Below are 14092 nucleotides of genomic sequence, written 5' to 3' on the forward strand. Positions count from 1 at the left end.
CATTCTATAGAACTAAATTTATAGTACACAAATTTCTGCAGTATCACAAACAGCCGTAGGGCACCAACCTCTGTGAGTACTATATTGCTCAGTATATGATGCAAATCGTTGGTTCTAGTCCACTAGTATATCCGTCGATTAGTGTAATTATAGTATATTAAAATATATTTTTCATCGTTGTGTTTTCATTATTGTGCCTAACTTTTTTAATTTTCTTCTACAGACATATAAATTTCCTACAAATATTCTCAAGAAGAACAATCTCATGTATATTAAAAAAATGCTTCATCTATTTCATAAATGCGGAGATCATAAAGGAGAGTGGCGAATTTTATGATCACGACAACTTTAGGAGCTAAGGTTTGTAATCTCAACAGAAACTGGTCAGTTTAATATATTGAAAATATTTGCATCTTGCATTCTATAGATTTATTATACCTTAATGGTTAATGATATAGAAAATGAAGCAAATAAACTCATTACTTCCTTTTAATTTAGTGTGCTAAAGCTAATTTGTTGGTTTATATATTGTTAGGCATGGGGTTGATGCAAGAATGAAGAATGTTTTGCTTTGTTGTGAATGAAAATGAAAAATCTGGAGGTCAAGTGCGCTGTGAAGCCTCTGAGACGGTAAAGGCTGCAAATGTTGTGAGCTTTTGTTTATGACTTAGTGATCAAAATCAACATTAGTGATATTTTACTTATGTTTATGACTAATTGAGTTTCATAACGACTTTGCATGATATGTGTATAACTTTGTTGAATGATTGTGTATGATCAATTGTGAATAAATTCATTAATATATAAATTCAGTACTGTATAAATGAATGTACAGACGGTTCTAGACCTACAACTATATATGATATTCACATAGTGCAGATAGCTCTCAATAGGAGCCGTATGTACTATACCAAATTCACAGACGGCTCCGATCACAAGAAATTTGTAGAAATCTTTTGTACAAACGGTTTAGAAACCATATGTATAAACCTGATTTGTACATACTCTTTATAGACGTTTCGAAAAAAACATCTCGTATGAGACTTTCGAACCGTCTATACAAATCTGATATGGGAATGACGTTGTGGCTTTATGTTTGCTATAACCAATCGATGGGAATCATCCACGCACATATAAGGAATGTCTTTACAGAGAAGAAATATATAAGGAACAAATTGCGTGAGTGTTCTTTTTGTCACTATTAACAATTGCGGAAAAGAATTGTTGGAGGAAGAGAATATGCTTTTTCGTAAGATTCATGGACACCAATGAGACTCGATCTGGTGCAGGTGAGGCGTACATAAGCATATATACTTTGGTGTTCCGGAAAAGAAAAAACTTCCTTTAGTGTAAGCTTGTCGTAAAAAAGGCCAAAAAACCAATGAGGTCATAATCGTACCTTTTGCCATTTCAGTTAAATATATTTTGGAATGATCACAGCATATATACTTTGGTGACCAAGGGCGGAGCCAGGAGAGGCCCAGCGAGGGTATAGGTCCCGTTTAAATTCTTATTTTTTAGTGAATTTAAAAGTATTTTTGTGAAGTTGTAAATGTCCAGTCATACCCCGCTTAAAGTTTTAGGCTAGGTTTGCCCTTATACCTCATCTGGCATGAATCCAATATTTTGAAGGGAAAAACTAATTAAATAACCCCCAACTTAACTGGCCTACCTCATTTTTCCATGCTCCTGGAACGACCATTTACCGGCGCTGTAATTTATACAATGTGACAATGCTCAAATGCACAACTCGTAATCTTTTTTAAGAATCGAGACCCACACTCACACAGTCGTACAGGGACTGTACGAGCGTTCCGAGAGGACAGCTCCGGGGCTCGAACCCGAATCATTCCCCCGACGGTAGCCTGCAGAGCCACCCGGCTCGGCTGCTGCCATAACGCACAACTCGTAATAACCAACAATTTTGACATCCTTGTTAATTTTTTTGCGCATGACATCGTTGTACATGTACCTTCACTGAATATATAATGTATCGATAGTCGTCTGATTATATTATGTCATACCACTTAGAGACGTGAAGCATTCTCTCATCAAATCCGCTTAGTGCTCATATGTATAATGATGGTACTAGAACCCTGTGTAATAAATTAATTTAGACAAGATTAAGGAACCTATATATGCAAAAAAATGACAATTCCCGTTATGCCTCTGAAAACTACACATCACAGTTTTTTTAAAAACAAATTTGAATACCATCTTGACATCCTCATCCTGCACGCGCTGAATTTGCTTCCTTATGTAGGATGTGCTCCAATTAAGAACTTGGCTTCTATGAAAGGAGTGGTTCCCAAAACTGCAAATTTCGGGTTGAGATGAATGGTCAAGGGATTGGAGGACATGAATTTTGCTTGATTCCTATAAAAAATTCTCTATTCTACGAAGGTTGTACAAGATTAATTTCTACGTTACACAGATAGCTCCATTGATTACTTAAGCAATGGGTAGTAGTACTATATATGCACCAGCAATATAATGTGTACAGTGTCATACATGCAAATCATCCTAGCAAGTTGTCCCAAATAATGCAAATCGAACATGCATGGTTCCTTTGTCTAGGAGAGAGACAAACCCAAATCAAACAAAGAAATTAAAGGAGGAGAAGATAGACAACTGAAGGAATAATTGACTCCAAATTAAAGCAGGAATGGATCGGAGATGATGTATCACGACAGTTTCTTTCTTTTTCGCCTCTCTCCCCTTTTACTGTCTCCGAAGAAGCAAAAAGCCCAACAATAAGATTGAAAACATCACGTTGATGGAGGCTTTTTGTCTCCACAACCAACAACTCAAGCATGCATGACACTTCGCACTCTCAGTAGTCCATGCCGTTTCTGCTAGCTCCTTAGGTCTCTCCATGGCCATGGAATTGGCAGGACCAACCAAGAAGTATCATCACGACATCGATCGCAGAAGCAGAGCACCAGAGAAGAGATCTGCTACCTGCTCCCAGAAAATGCAACTTCACATACCTTACATATGGCTTATCTTATTCGTTCATCACTCTTATCTAATCCTTATCTACCTGTTGATTCTATCAGCTATAATATGATTTTTTTCACCTACTCTAATATGAATCTCAATATAAATGAGCCATACGTCCTTCTGTCCTACTAAAAATTTCTGCACCCTACTGTGATTTCAGATGTAGAGTATCTCGTTTGACACCATTTCAACCAGCTCCCGTGCATGTCAAGCTAGATTTTAGGGTCAGCGCGCAACATGTCAAGGGCAACACCAATACCATCAGACCAGCTATATACGTACGTACAGGCGTTGGATGTCTCCATGGGTACGGTTGATGCATTTTCCCTAGGGAATAAGCGTACAGTAATTCTTGTTATATATAATCTAAGATACTTGCAGAGACGCAATACTTACAAAAGTGTAGTTTTCTGGTACACTCGCTTGAATGTGTAGCTTTTTTATAGAAGGTGCCGCTAAATCTACAGTGTTTTTGATACACTCGGCTAAATACGTAGCTTTTGGATACATATGTCAGAAGAAAAAAAACTGCAGTTCTCAAAGTTTACACAGTTTATAAATTGGAATGGTATTGATTTCCATGCTTCAAGATTCAAAATAAAAGGGGAAAATATGGCAAAATGTACTATATCATAGCAGGCAAAGACGAAAAGGTAGTAGCATACAGGAGGCCTTGGGAAGAGTACTGAATTCAGAAGCCTCGGATGGGGAACTCCAGAAGGACTGCCGTGCCAATGGGCTGGGCCACTGCGTCTATAATGTTTTGTGCTGCTATGCTATGCTATTTGACTGGGTTTAGACAAGTTTTTTTTTATATATTTTTTGGATTAAAAATTTAAATAAATAGATTTTTCGTAAAAAAATTACAAAACTAGGCGGCTGCAGCCCTCTCAGAGGGCAGTTAGGTGGGCGGGAGGTCTAACCGCCCCCTCAGAAGGTGGCTAGAGGGTGCCCACCTGTGTCCAAGCCTTACCGCCCCCTGAGAGGGCGGGTAGGGGTTCTTGCCGCCCTCTTAAGGGTGGTTAGGGGGCTAACCGCTCGCGCCACCCTGCCTCCACCTCCTCCGGTCTCCTCTATAAAAGGGGCTAAAAATAGCTCAAAATCACATTTTATTCAGAAAAAAGAAAAAATTGTGAAGAGGGGGGAGAAGAGAGGAGAGGAGAGGGGAGGAAGAGAGCCCGGCGAAGCCCTGCTGCATTTGATATGTGGATTTGAATATCACTTTCTGATAAGTCCTTTTTTTCTTTTTATTGTTGTTAATTAGTGCAGCAGTAGTATATGACATAGGTTTTAGACATGTATGACCTAGGGTTTAGAAAATTCTATGTTTAATAGAAAATTGTCAAATTTACTTAGAACATTGTATAATAGCAGTGAAATATAGAATATTATTTTTACTATGTTAGTTTTGGAAATGTAGATTTTATAGAATAATAATTGTAGGGTTATACTATGCGACATAGGAGGTAGCACTATATGATAATATGCGAACTTAGGATGTAGCGTTTAGAAAATGGTAGCGTTTAATTTGCACACAGTAGAATAGCTAGTAAATATAGATTGTATAGAGTGATATTTCTAGGTTAGTTTGGCTAGGACTATTATTGAAAACCTATTGTTATGTATGAATCAGTGTCGGTAAATTTTCTTCGATAATGAGAAATATAGTTCGTCGGTCTTAACATTGATTATGTTTACGGGTGTTTCCAGGGATGGCAGCTAAATTAATTTTTCAGATATATTATGGTGAGGGTGAAATTAGGTATGGTCCTAACGGTGTAGATCTATCTGGATTTCATCATGCCATGAAGGGTCTTAGTAAAGCTAATGAGAGGACCATTGTGGGTGTGTGCAAATGGCTCATGCGGTTTTTCTAACTGGATCCGCAGCAACATGAGCTGAAGCTGAAAGCTGTCCTCAATCGTGCTAGTCATGGATACTTTGGTGAACTTGTTCCCATCGATACACATCAACTCGGAGGCAGTATATAGATATATCTTGTGAACGTGACATGCCTCTGGTTTTGTTAGCTGAGGCGTACCTAAAAGATCAAACTTAGGTGAACTCTGCGGAAGCAGTAGCAGGACCAAGTGAGGCAGTGGAAGATGAATCGGAGCAGGTTAATGTCGAGTCCAGGGAAGATGTTGGAGATATTTCAGAGCTGCAACTGATGGGTGTAGCCGATGAAGGGGAGCACATCCCTAGCATCATTGAAGAGATGGAGTTGGAGGATCAAGAGTTGGAGGAAGGCCTTGCCGATGGGGATTCATCTGACGAGGAGGGTAATGCTCCAGTGCCTGCAGAGTGGAGGGATCATGAGTTTTCAAAACTGGTGGTTAGCGAGGCTGATCGGATACCGTGATAGTACCATGAGAACGAGGTGTCCAGGGTGCTATGTACCCTACAAAGGAGGCAGTTATTGATGCAGTTAAATTCTGGTCGTTGTCTCTTCAGAGGTAGTTCAAGGTTGTTAAATCCAGTAAAAGGGAGTACGATGTGAAGTGTTTGGTGCCTCAGTGTCCTTGGCGGGTGCACACATTCAGAGGGAAATGGGTAGACTACTGGCAGTGCTCAATAGTTAAGGAACATAATTGTCACATTGAGGAAATAGAGTTCTCCCATTGGAACCTATCATCTGCCTTTATTGCAAATGTTATGTATAGGGAGATTGTGGATAACCTAAGGTATAAGCCACGATCAAAAATCCGTGCTATTGAGCAAAGGTTCCAGTACACAATAAACTATACGAAGGCATAGAGGGCGAAATAAAAGGCTATTGAGATGAGGTTCGGAACATATGAAGATTCATATCACAATCTATCTCGTCAATTAGCCACAATTTGTGGAAGGAACCCAGGCAGCTACTATGATATCAAGCATTACCCCTCGACTGATGTGGAGTATAGCGGGAAAAGAGTATTGCAGCGTGATTTCTTTGCATTCGCTGCAACTATCAAAGCATTTTGGTATTGTTGACCCATCATATGCCCAGATGGAACATTCCTAACTGGTAAGTACAAAGGACAGATATTGTCTGCAATTGGGGTCGACGGTAACAACCAAGTCCTGCCACTAGGGTTTGCTTTCGTGGAGAGTGAGAACGAGGACAGCTGGTATTGGTTCCTTGAGCGGATCAAACATGCTATTATTTTTTACCGACCAGATGTGTGTCTAATTCATGATAGACATGCAGGGTTGTTGCAGGCTTTGCTGGATATACAACATGGTAGTGTTCAACGGGGTGTAGCAGCACAGTGGCCCGACCTCAAAAGCAGGTGGTGCATGCGCCATATGGGTGCAAATTTCTACAGACAGTTTAAAAATAAAGAGTTGACGAAGCTTTTCAAAAAGTTGTGCAGTCAAAACCAGCAACGGAAGTTCAATGCCCTATGGGCAAGACTTGATGAGCTAACTCTAAAACAAATAGTGGAGGCTGCACCAAATGGTGATGAACCGATAGCTCCTGGACCTCTTCCAACAGATACTCCGCAGATAGTAAGGAGGTCAGGTTCAGCTATTAGGAGCTTCTCACAGTGGATACGTAATGACCAAATGAAAAATGGGCTCTATTGTACAACAGTGGTGGTGCAAGGTATGGAGTAATGACTACAAATCTTGCAGAGGTTTATAACTGGGTCATACGAGGAATGAGGTCCCTACCACTTGTTGGAATTGTAGAAGGCATTTTGCATGGGACTTGTAAGTATTTTATTGATCGGTATGCAACTGCTAAAAATATAATGGAGGACAATCGTATGCTTTACGGACGGATGCTATGTGAGTATATGGAGAAGGCCACTAAGAAGGCCCACATGCATCGTGCAAATCAAGAGGAGACTGCAGAGCACAGGTTCAGTGTCCTATGCTGGGATAAGGGTCGGAGGGGGGAAGACATGAGTGGCATGTTCAAGAGTGTGTGCTAAGGAGTGGGACATGCATTTGTAGTTGCCAGAAGCCACAATTACTCCACAAACCTTGTACACACGTCATAGCTGCGTGTGCGGAGCACCATATGCTTCCTAGGTAATATGTTTCAAAGTACTTTATGAAAGATCAAATACTAAACACCTGGAATCATGAGCTGTACGGTTACGAAATTGTTGACACTTTTACAAGTAATCCATGGCCTGCAAGAATCTATGTGCCTGATTTGGAAAAGATGAAGAACGCACCTAGCCAAAGAGTAAATGTCGCAATGTGTTCATGTTGCATATAGTGGTATAGTGAATTTGCATTCAATGTATATTGTTCCTGTCTACATCTAGCAATGCATTAATGTACATGTCTTTCAAATGCAGATATGACGGACCCTGTGACCCCCGAGCTTCTGGACTCTGCAGTGGGCAAGAGGCACCACAGCTTCTTGTCCGTCGAGCACCAAACGGAGCTAGGAGTGTTTCGACCATAGGGCCCTGGAGAGCTGCTTACGATTGACGAGCGATGGAAGCACAAGTACTTTGATAATTTCATACGAAATTGCCATATCACTAATGTAATTACATATTATTGATGTACTGCAATACTTTTAGGTTGGTAGCTGTGGGACTCCTACCGCTTTGCCGTTTGGTTGAGGCTCGATCGACGAAGAACCCCGAGACAGTGGCACGTCGTTTCTATTTTGACCGGTCACTGATAGCAGCCCTGGTCGACCGATGGAGGCCGGAGACACATACGTTCCATCTCCCGTGCAGCGAGATGACCCCGACCTTGCAGGACGTAGCCTACCTCTTAGGCCTACCTTGCGCTGGAGTTGCGGTTGGGGTCATCGATATGTATACTGACTGGATCAACGACATGCATCAACGCTTTGGCCCGGTTGAGCGGAAGGCGGATGCATCCCCCTACGTGCCTGAGTTCTTGTCCGATGCACGAGGGCCAACGAAGAAGTGGATCCTACAGTTTCAGATTTGGTACAATACAACGTATCATTTACTATTCGAGTATCTACTTATGATCATTAATCACACCTGTCATATTTGCAGCCGGTGTACATACACCCAAAGGCCAACGCAAACTCGGTATCCAGGCATTTGGAGGCCTATTTGCTTTGGCTGTTCGGGTGGGTTATGTTCACCAGCGGCCAAGGTCACCTAGTTGCTAGGACGCTTGTGCTCTACGCCAGGTTGATAGCGGATGCTAATGTCGAGGAGGTACCGCAGTTCAGCTGGGCATCTGCTGTCCTTGCTATGACGTATCGGGCGCTCTACGACGCGTGCACAAAGAAAGAGCCACTAGCCACTTTTACCGGGTGTCCACTTCTTCTGCAGCTGTGGTCCTACAGGCGTTTCGCCATAGGCAGACCAGTGGTGGACCACTCCCCGTACCTCGAGGAATGGTATGGTGAGCTGGACAAGGACACATCATGCGGCAGTTTGGCCGTCACTAGGCATTCCCTCTCGTCCACATTCGTACCGTCCCTGTGCACGTCCACAGGTACATATGCATAATTAAAATTTTCGTCCATCATATGCCTAGATGGGCACACCTGACTACGAGACAGGTTGGTCCACCTGACCCCTTCGCCTACTCCAGGGGCCACGTGAGGGTCAATCAGCGGCATTGGGACCACGATGGGGGGCACGAGCGATGGCAACGGGGGAGGCAGCAATAGAATTTTAGATTTGTTGTAACTTACATATGTATATTCGATTCACGATGTACTCCTACGTATTCAGACACGTTTACTCTTTATGGTCCACTTAGCATGTCGTAACTGCATTTCATATTCCAAAACGATGGCATCCTAGTTGCATTTCTTAATCCGCCGTGACAACACGTTACATTATATCGTCGTCACCAATGTATATCTTACAAAGCTACTTATGCAAGATGTGACACCTCCCTTACTCTGTCGGGAGTGTAACTTTATCACTACTCAACTTTAACCATGACATGACAACACATGTCTCCTTGCGCAGGCTTTAGACAAGAATTGACAACACCGGACAGCTTTTACCATAAAATAAATGACTACACAGGTACCAATACACATGGAATCTCTATCCATCATCAATGCCACAACTTTCCCAGTCTTTAAGATGGAATCCAATGCTCCAGCCACCCTCTGAGCCCTTCCACTCACACCTTTCTTCAAGAGGGAATTCAATGCTCCTGCTTTCCCCCACCATAAATAGCCGAACCTCTATACATTGATGCACCACTCATTTCTTAGATCTCTCAAGTGCAATGTCTTCCTCAGCTCCACCAAGCCTACCAAAGAAACATTGGGGGATTTTCATCCCTCAAGGTATCGAACCACCGATGTGCTTCTGTGGTGACCTTTGCAGGCTCCGCGAGTCATAGGATATCTCATACACCTATGGGTTGCGCTTCTTCATGTGTGCCAACTACGAATATGACAAGCCTCAACATTGAACATATGAGTATCCACCGGTATAACAACATATATTAGCCACATCTCTGCCGATTTCGCACCCTGTTTTACTAATCGCTCATCTTGTTCTATTTGTTCAGTCCCCTCCACCGCTCTGTGATTTTATTCAATGGCTCGACACTAAGCAAAATGAGGAACAGAAGCAGTGGGTCGACATGAACATGAGGTGGAGAAGGGAAGCGTACGCACGTCATGAGTACAAGCAACAACAAGAGGAACTTCGCCTCAAGCGGGAGGAAGAAGAGCGCATGAGAAAGGCGGCGTACGACCATACCGTGGCTTAGGCTCGGGAAGCTGAGAGGGCAAGGAAGTGGGAGAGAGCCCGCCGTGCTAAGGTGGCAGGTCCCGATGCCCTCCAAAAGAGAAAATATCCTAGATGCACTCAGTAGAGAGTATCTAATGTAACCCGACATACTTCCACTCTCTAAGGCATGTTATGATTAGAAGAGGCGCACTAATAAGTAGGTCTTAGTGCGAACCGTACATGCCACCTTCGTTTCCTCGCCGTGTCATTGTGGTTACAGTCTTATATAATGTTTTCACCCTATGTTTAATACTATGTTTATCGTCGTTCACACCGCATACCCACGTAATATGCTACAAGTGCTAATTACTAATTTTTTATTCTCTGACTATTACATAGCCTACTCCAAATTTTAATTCCAAATTTTCTTAAAGCCCTATTTTATTTTATGATGAAATACACAAAATTTGGCAATTTTCGGGAAAAAAAAGGCCATTACTGCCCCCTCAGAGGGCGGCAAGGGGGCTAACCGCCCTCCCAGGGCCTACCCGCCCCCTCAGAGAGCAGTTAGCCCCCTTGCCGCCCTCTGAGGGGGCTGTTAGGCCTCCCACCCTCCCAGGGGGCGGTTAGCTGGCTTAACCGCCCTGTCAGAGGGTTGCAGCCCTCTCAGGGGGCTGCAGGCGCCTAGTTTTGTAATTTTTTCCACGGAGAATCTATTTATTTAAATTTTTAATCCAAAAAATATAAGAATAAAAAAAAACTTGGTTTAGACATGTTACCTTGTTAGGCAAGCACGACCCGGCCCCAAGACCTGTTTCCACCAGAAACCTTCCCGTCAGCCCAGTGCAAGAGGAGACCACACTCAGTGATATTTTGGCAAAGTCCAAATTCATTAATGGTATGGTGACAATTACCCATGAGGAAACCACTCTCCGCCCAACCCTTACTTCGATCTCTGACAATAGGCCCCACATGTATGATGTCTTCTACCTCGCTTTGACGCCCATCGCTATGTCGCCGTTGCCACTCGGTTAGAGTTCGGGGGTTAGGGTGGGGGGTTGTCGGTTATTGGGTGTCCAACGGACTTAAGGGATGTCTAGGCCAGACTGGCAGTGGACAGCAGTTTGGCAGGGCAGTGAGGCAGCGATGTCAGCGCCACAGGCGGCAGGAGGGCTGTGGGCAGGGTCAGTGGCAGAGGTGAGCAGTTGCAATGGTTAGGGTGGGGCAGGGATGAGGCGACGATGGTGACGGGAGGTGAAGAAGGGGCGGTGGGCTCTGGGATGTTTGGCTCTGCCCAGGAAGACCCTAGCAGGGCCCTGTTTCTACCCAGGTGACCGGGACCCAAAGTTCCAAACCCTTTAGATTCAATTTAGGACAGGGCAGTTCTATCTTCAATCCAAATATGAACTGAATCTCACAAATTTCCTAGGCCAACCTTTATTTTATCTGTGAAACAGAGGTAACAGGTAATCATTGATTTTTTTCTTTTCATTTAACTCTCAGTTGCAAAAAACTATGTGGGTGTGTTTGGTTGCCTTCTTATGTCTTATCCTGGCCCATGGGATGCAAATAACTCAAACTCTTGCCTAAACGACTTCTATCTCTTACTAAAAGCTCCCTTAACCTAAAACCTTCCTTTTATGCTGCCAGCGCCCTAGCTCTTTGGTGGTATTGCAGGCCCCACATGACATCTCCCCCCCCCCTCGGAGATCAGCTTGTCCTTGAGCTGAAATGTTGGATACTAGTGTTTGAAATCGTTAATGGGGACCCACGAAGTCTCAGTGTCCGGCAGACCATGCCATTGCACGAGGAGCTCCTTAATGCTGCATTCTAGCCTTGCGCGCACGACCGCCCAGGGAGATGGGCAGACACGCCCATGTTGCATGTCTAGCAATGGCGGAGGGCTGCTAGGTGTTGCACCAAAGAGTGACTTGAGGAGGCTGATGTGAAAAATGTCATGAATCCGTGCGCGTGGCAGTAATTGTAACCAATAAGCAACGTCTCCAATCCGAACCAAAACTTTATAAGGCTCATAGAAGTGCGGAGCGAGCTTCCAGTGAGCCTTGAGGGTGATAGATGACACTTGATGGTGTTAGAGGTAGAGCCAAACCCATTGGCCCTCTTGAAAAACCATCGGCCAGTTGTGAAGGTCATATTACTGCTTGTAGTATTGTTGAGCCTGTAGGAGACATTCGCGCACATCATGGAGTAGCAAGTCATGATCAGCGAGCAATTGGTCAACTACAGTAAACCGGTCAGTGCCATCGTACTACTGCAGGGAGGGTGGGTCATGGCCATAGACGACTTTGAAGGGTGACTCCTTTAACGATGACTGGAATGAAGTGTTGTAGCAATACTCAACCCAGGATAGCCAGCAGAGCGATTGGCATGGCCAGTCACCAGTGAGACAACAAAGATACATGGCAATGATCTTGTTCATAGCTTCCGTCTGCCAATCGGATTGGGGATGAAACACCAAACTCAAGTTGAGCTTGACACCAGTGAGGCGAAAGAGTTCTTGCCAAAAGTTGCTCGTAAGGATCAGGTGACGATCACTGACGATGGAGCTTGGAAACCCATGGAGCCACAATACCTCATCAAAGAACACTCGGGCCACTATGCCGATAGTGTATGGATGCACCAATGGCACAAAGTGGGTGTTTGGAGAAGCTATCGGTGATGGTGAGGATGAACTATTTTTGGTTGACTCGGGGTAGTCCTTCAATGAAATCCATCGAGATGTCCTCCCAAATACTTGAGGGAACCTCCAAGGGCTCCAAGAGGCCTACCAGCTGAAGCTACTCCACTTTGTTTCGCTGGCAAACTTGATAGCTACGGATGAAGTCCTAAATGGTCCACCTCATGTGCGGAGTATAAAAGTCATGTTTAAGCCGAGCTAGGGTCTTCTTTATCCCCTCATGGCTGGCCGAGAGGGCAGCCTCCACGACGGCCGAGAGGAGAGGCGAGGACGGATGGATGTAGACCTTCCGATCATATAGGACTAGCCCCTCCTTTATGCTCCATGGGGCAACCAGCTGACCACCCAAAATCTGAGCCTTGATGGTGGCCAAATCAGTGGACCCCTCAGTCTTCTGCCAAAACTCGTTGAAGAGGGCAAAGCTCGGAGTAGACAAGGCCATGAGCATGTTCGTGTCAGTGTCGTGGCAGGAGAGGGCCTCGGTCACCACATTCTACTTGCCTGGTTTATACTCCATGTGAAAATCGAAGCCAAGGAGTTTGCTCACCCAATGGTGCTATGGGGTCGTCAAGAGGTGCTGATCGAGCAGGAATTTGAGGTTGTAGTGGTCGGTGCGGATGATGAAAGGTTGGCCCCAAACAAATGGCCTCCAGTGCCGAATGGATTGGACCAATCCGATGAGCTCCTGCTCGTATGCTGCTAACTTAGAGTGGCGAGGTTCAATGGCATGGCTGAAGAAGGCCACCAAACCACCACCTTGATGGAACACCCCGCTGATGCTCGTCCTAAAAGTGTCACACTCGATGACGAACTCATTGTTGAAATCAGGAAGCTGGAGGACTGGTGCCAAAGACAAGGAAGCCTGGAGCACGATGAAGGACGCAGTCGCCTCCTCAGTCCAACGAAACACTTCCTTCTTGAGCACTTCGTGAGTGGCTCTACGATCATGCCAAAACCATGAATGAACTTGCGGTAGTAGCCCGCAAGCCCTAAGAATCCCTGTAGGGAACATACAATACATGGAACAGGCCAGTCCGTGATGGTCTTGATCTTCTAGGTGTCCATCGCGACGCCGTGCTCAAAGATGATGTGACCGAGGTAGCTGATGGAGGTCTCATCAAATAGGCACTTAGACCACTTGAGGAACAGCTGGTGTTGGAGCAGGAGGCGCAACACTACATGCACGTGCCATAGATGTTCAAACCAGGAGCCATTGTAGATCATAATGTCGTCAAAAAACACAAGGACAAAACGGCATAAAAACAGGCAAAGCGCATCGTTCATAAGAGCTTGGAAAGTAGCTAGTGCATTCGTCAACCCGAATGGCATGACCACGAACTCAAAGAGGCCCTCGTGTGTCTGAAATGCCATCTTCTCAATATCAGGTGGATCCATGAGCACCTGGTGGTACCCTTAATGGAGTTCAAACTTGGAGAATAACTTGGCACCGCGGAGTTCGTCAAGAAGTTTGTCCACCACCAGATGGGGAACTTATCCTTGATCTTCTTATCATTGAGGCTACGGTAGTTGATGCAAAAGCGCCAGGTGTTGTCCCGTTTCTTGACCAGCAGTACGGGTGAGGAGAATGGAGAGTGGCTGGGTCGGATGAGGCCCTATTGTGCCATCTCGCCGCATTGCCATTCAAGCTCATCCTTGAGAAGTTGTGGGTAGCGATATGGCCGAACTGCCATCGGCATCATCCCTGGTAGCAAATGTATGTGGTGGCTACGGGAACACTGTAGTGGTAGCTCTG

Source organism: Phragmites australis, chromosome 15 (genome assembly GCF_958298935.1).
Source record: "Phragmites australis chromosome 15, lpPhrAust1.1, whole genome shotgun sequence".
Lineage (NCBI taxonomy): Eukaryota > Viridiplantae > Streptophyta > Magnoliopsida > Poales > Poaceae > Phragmites > Phragmites australis.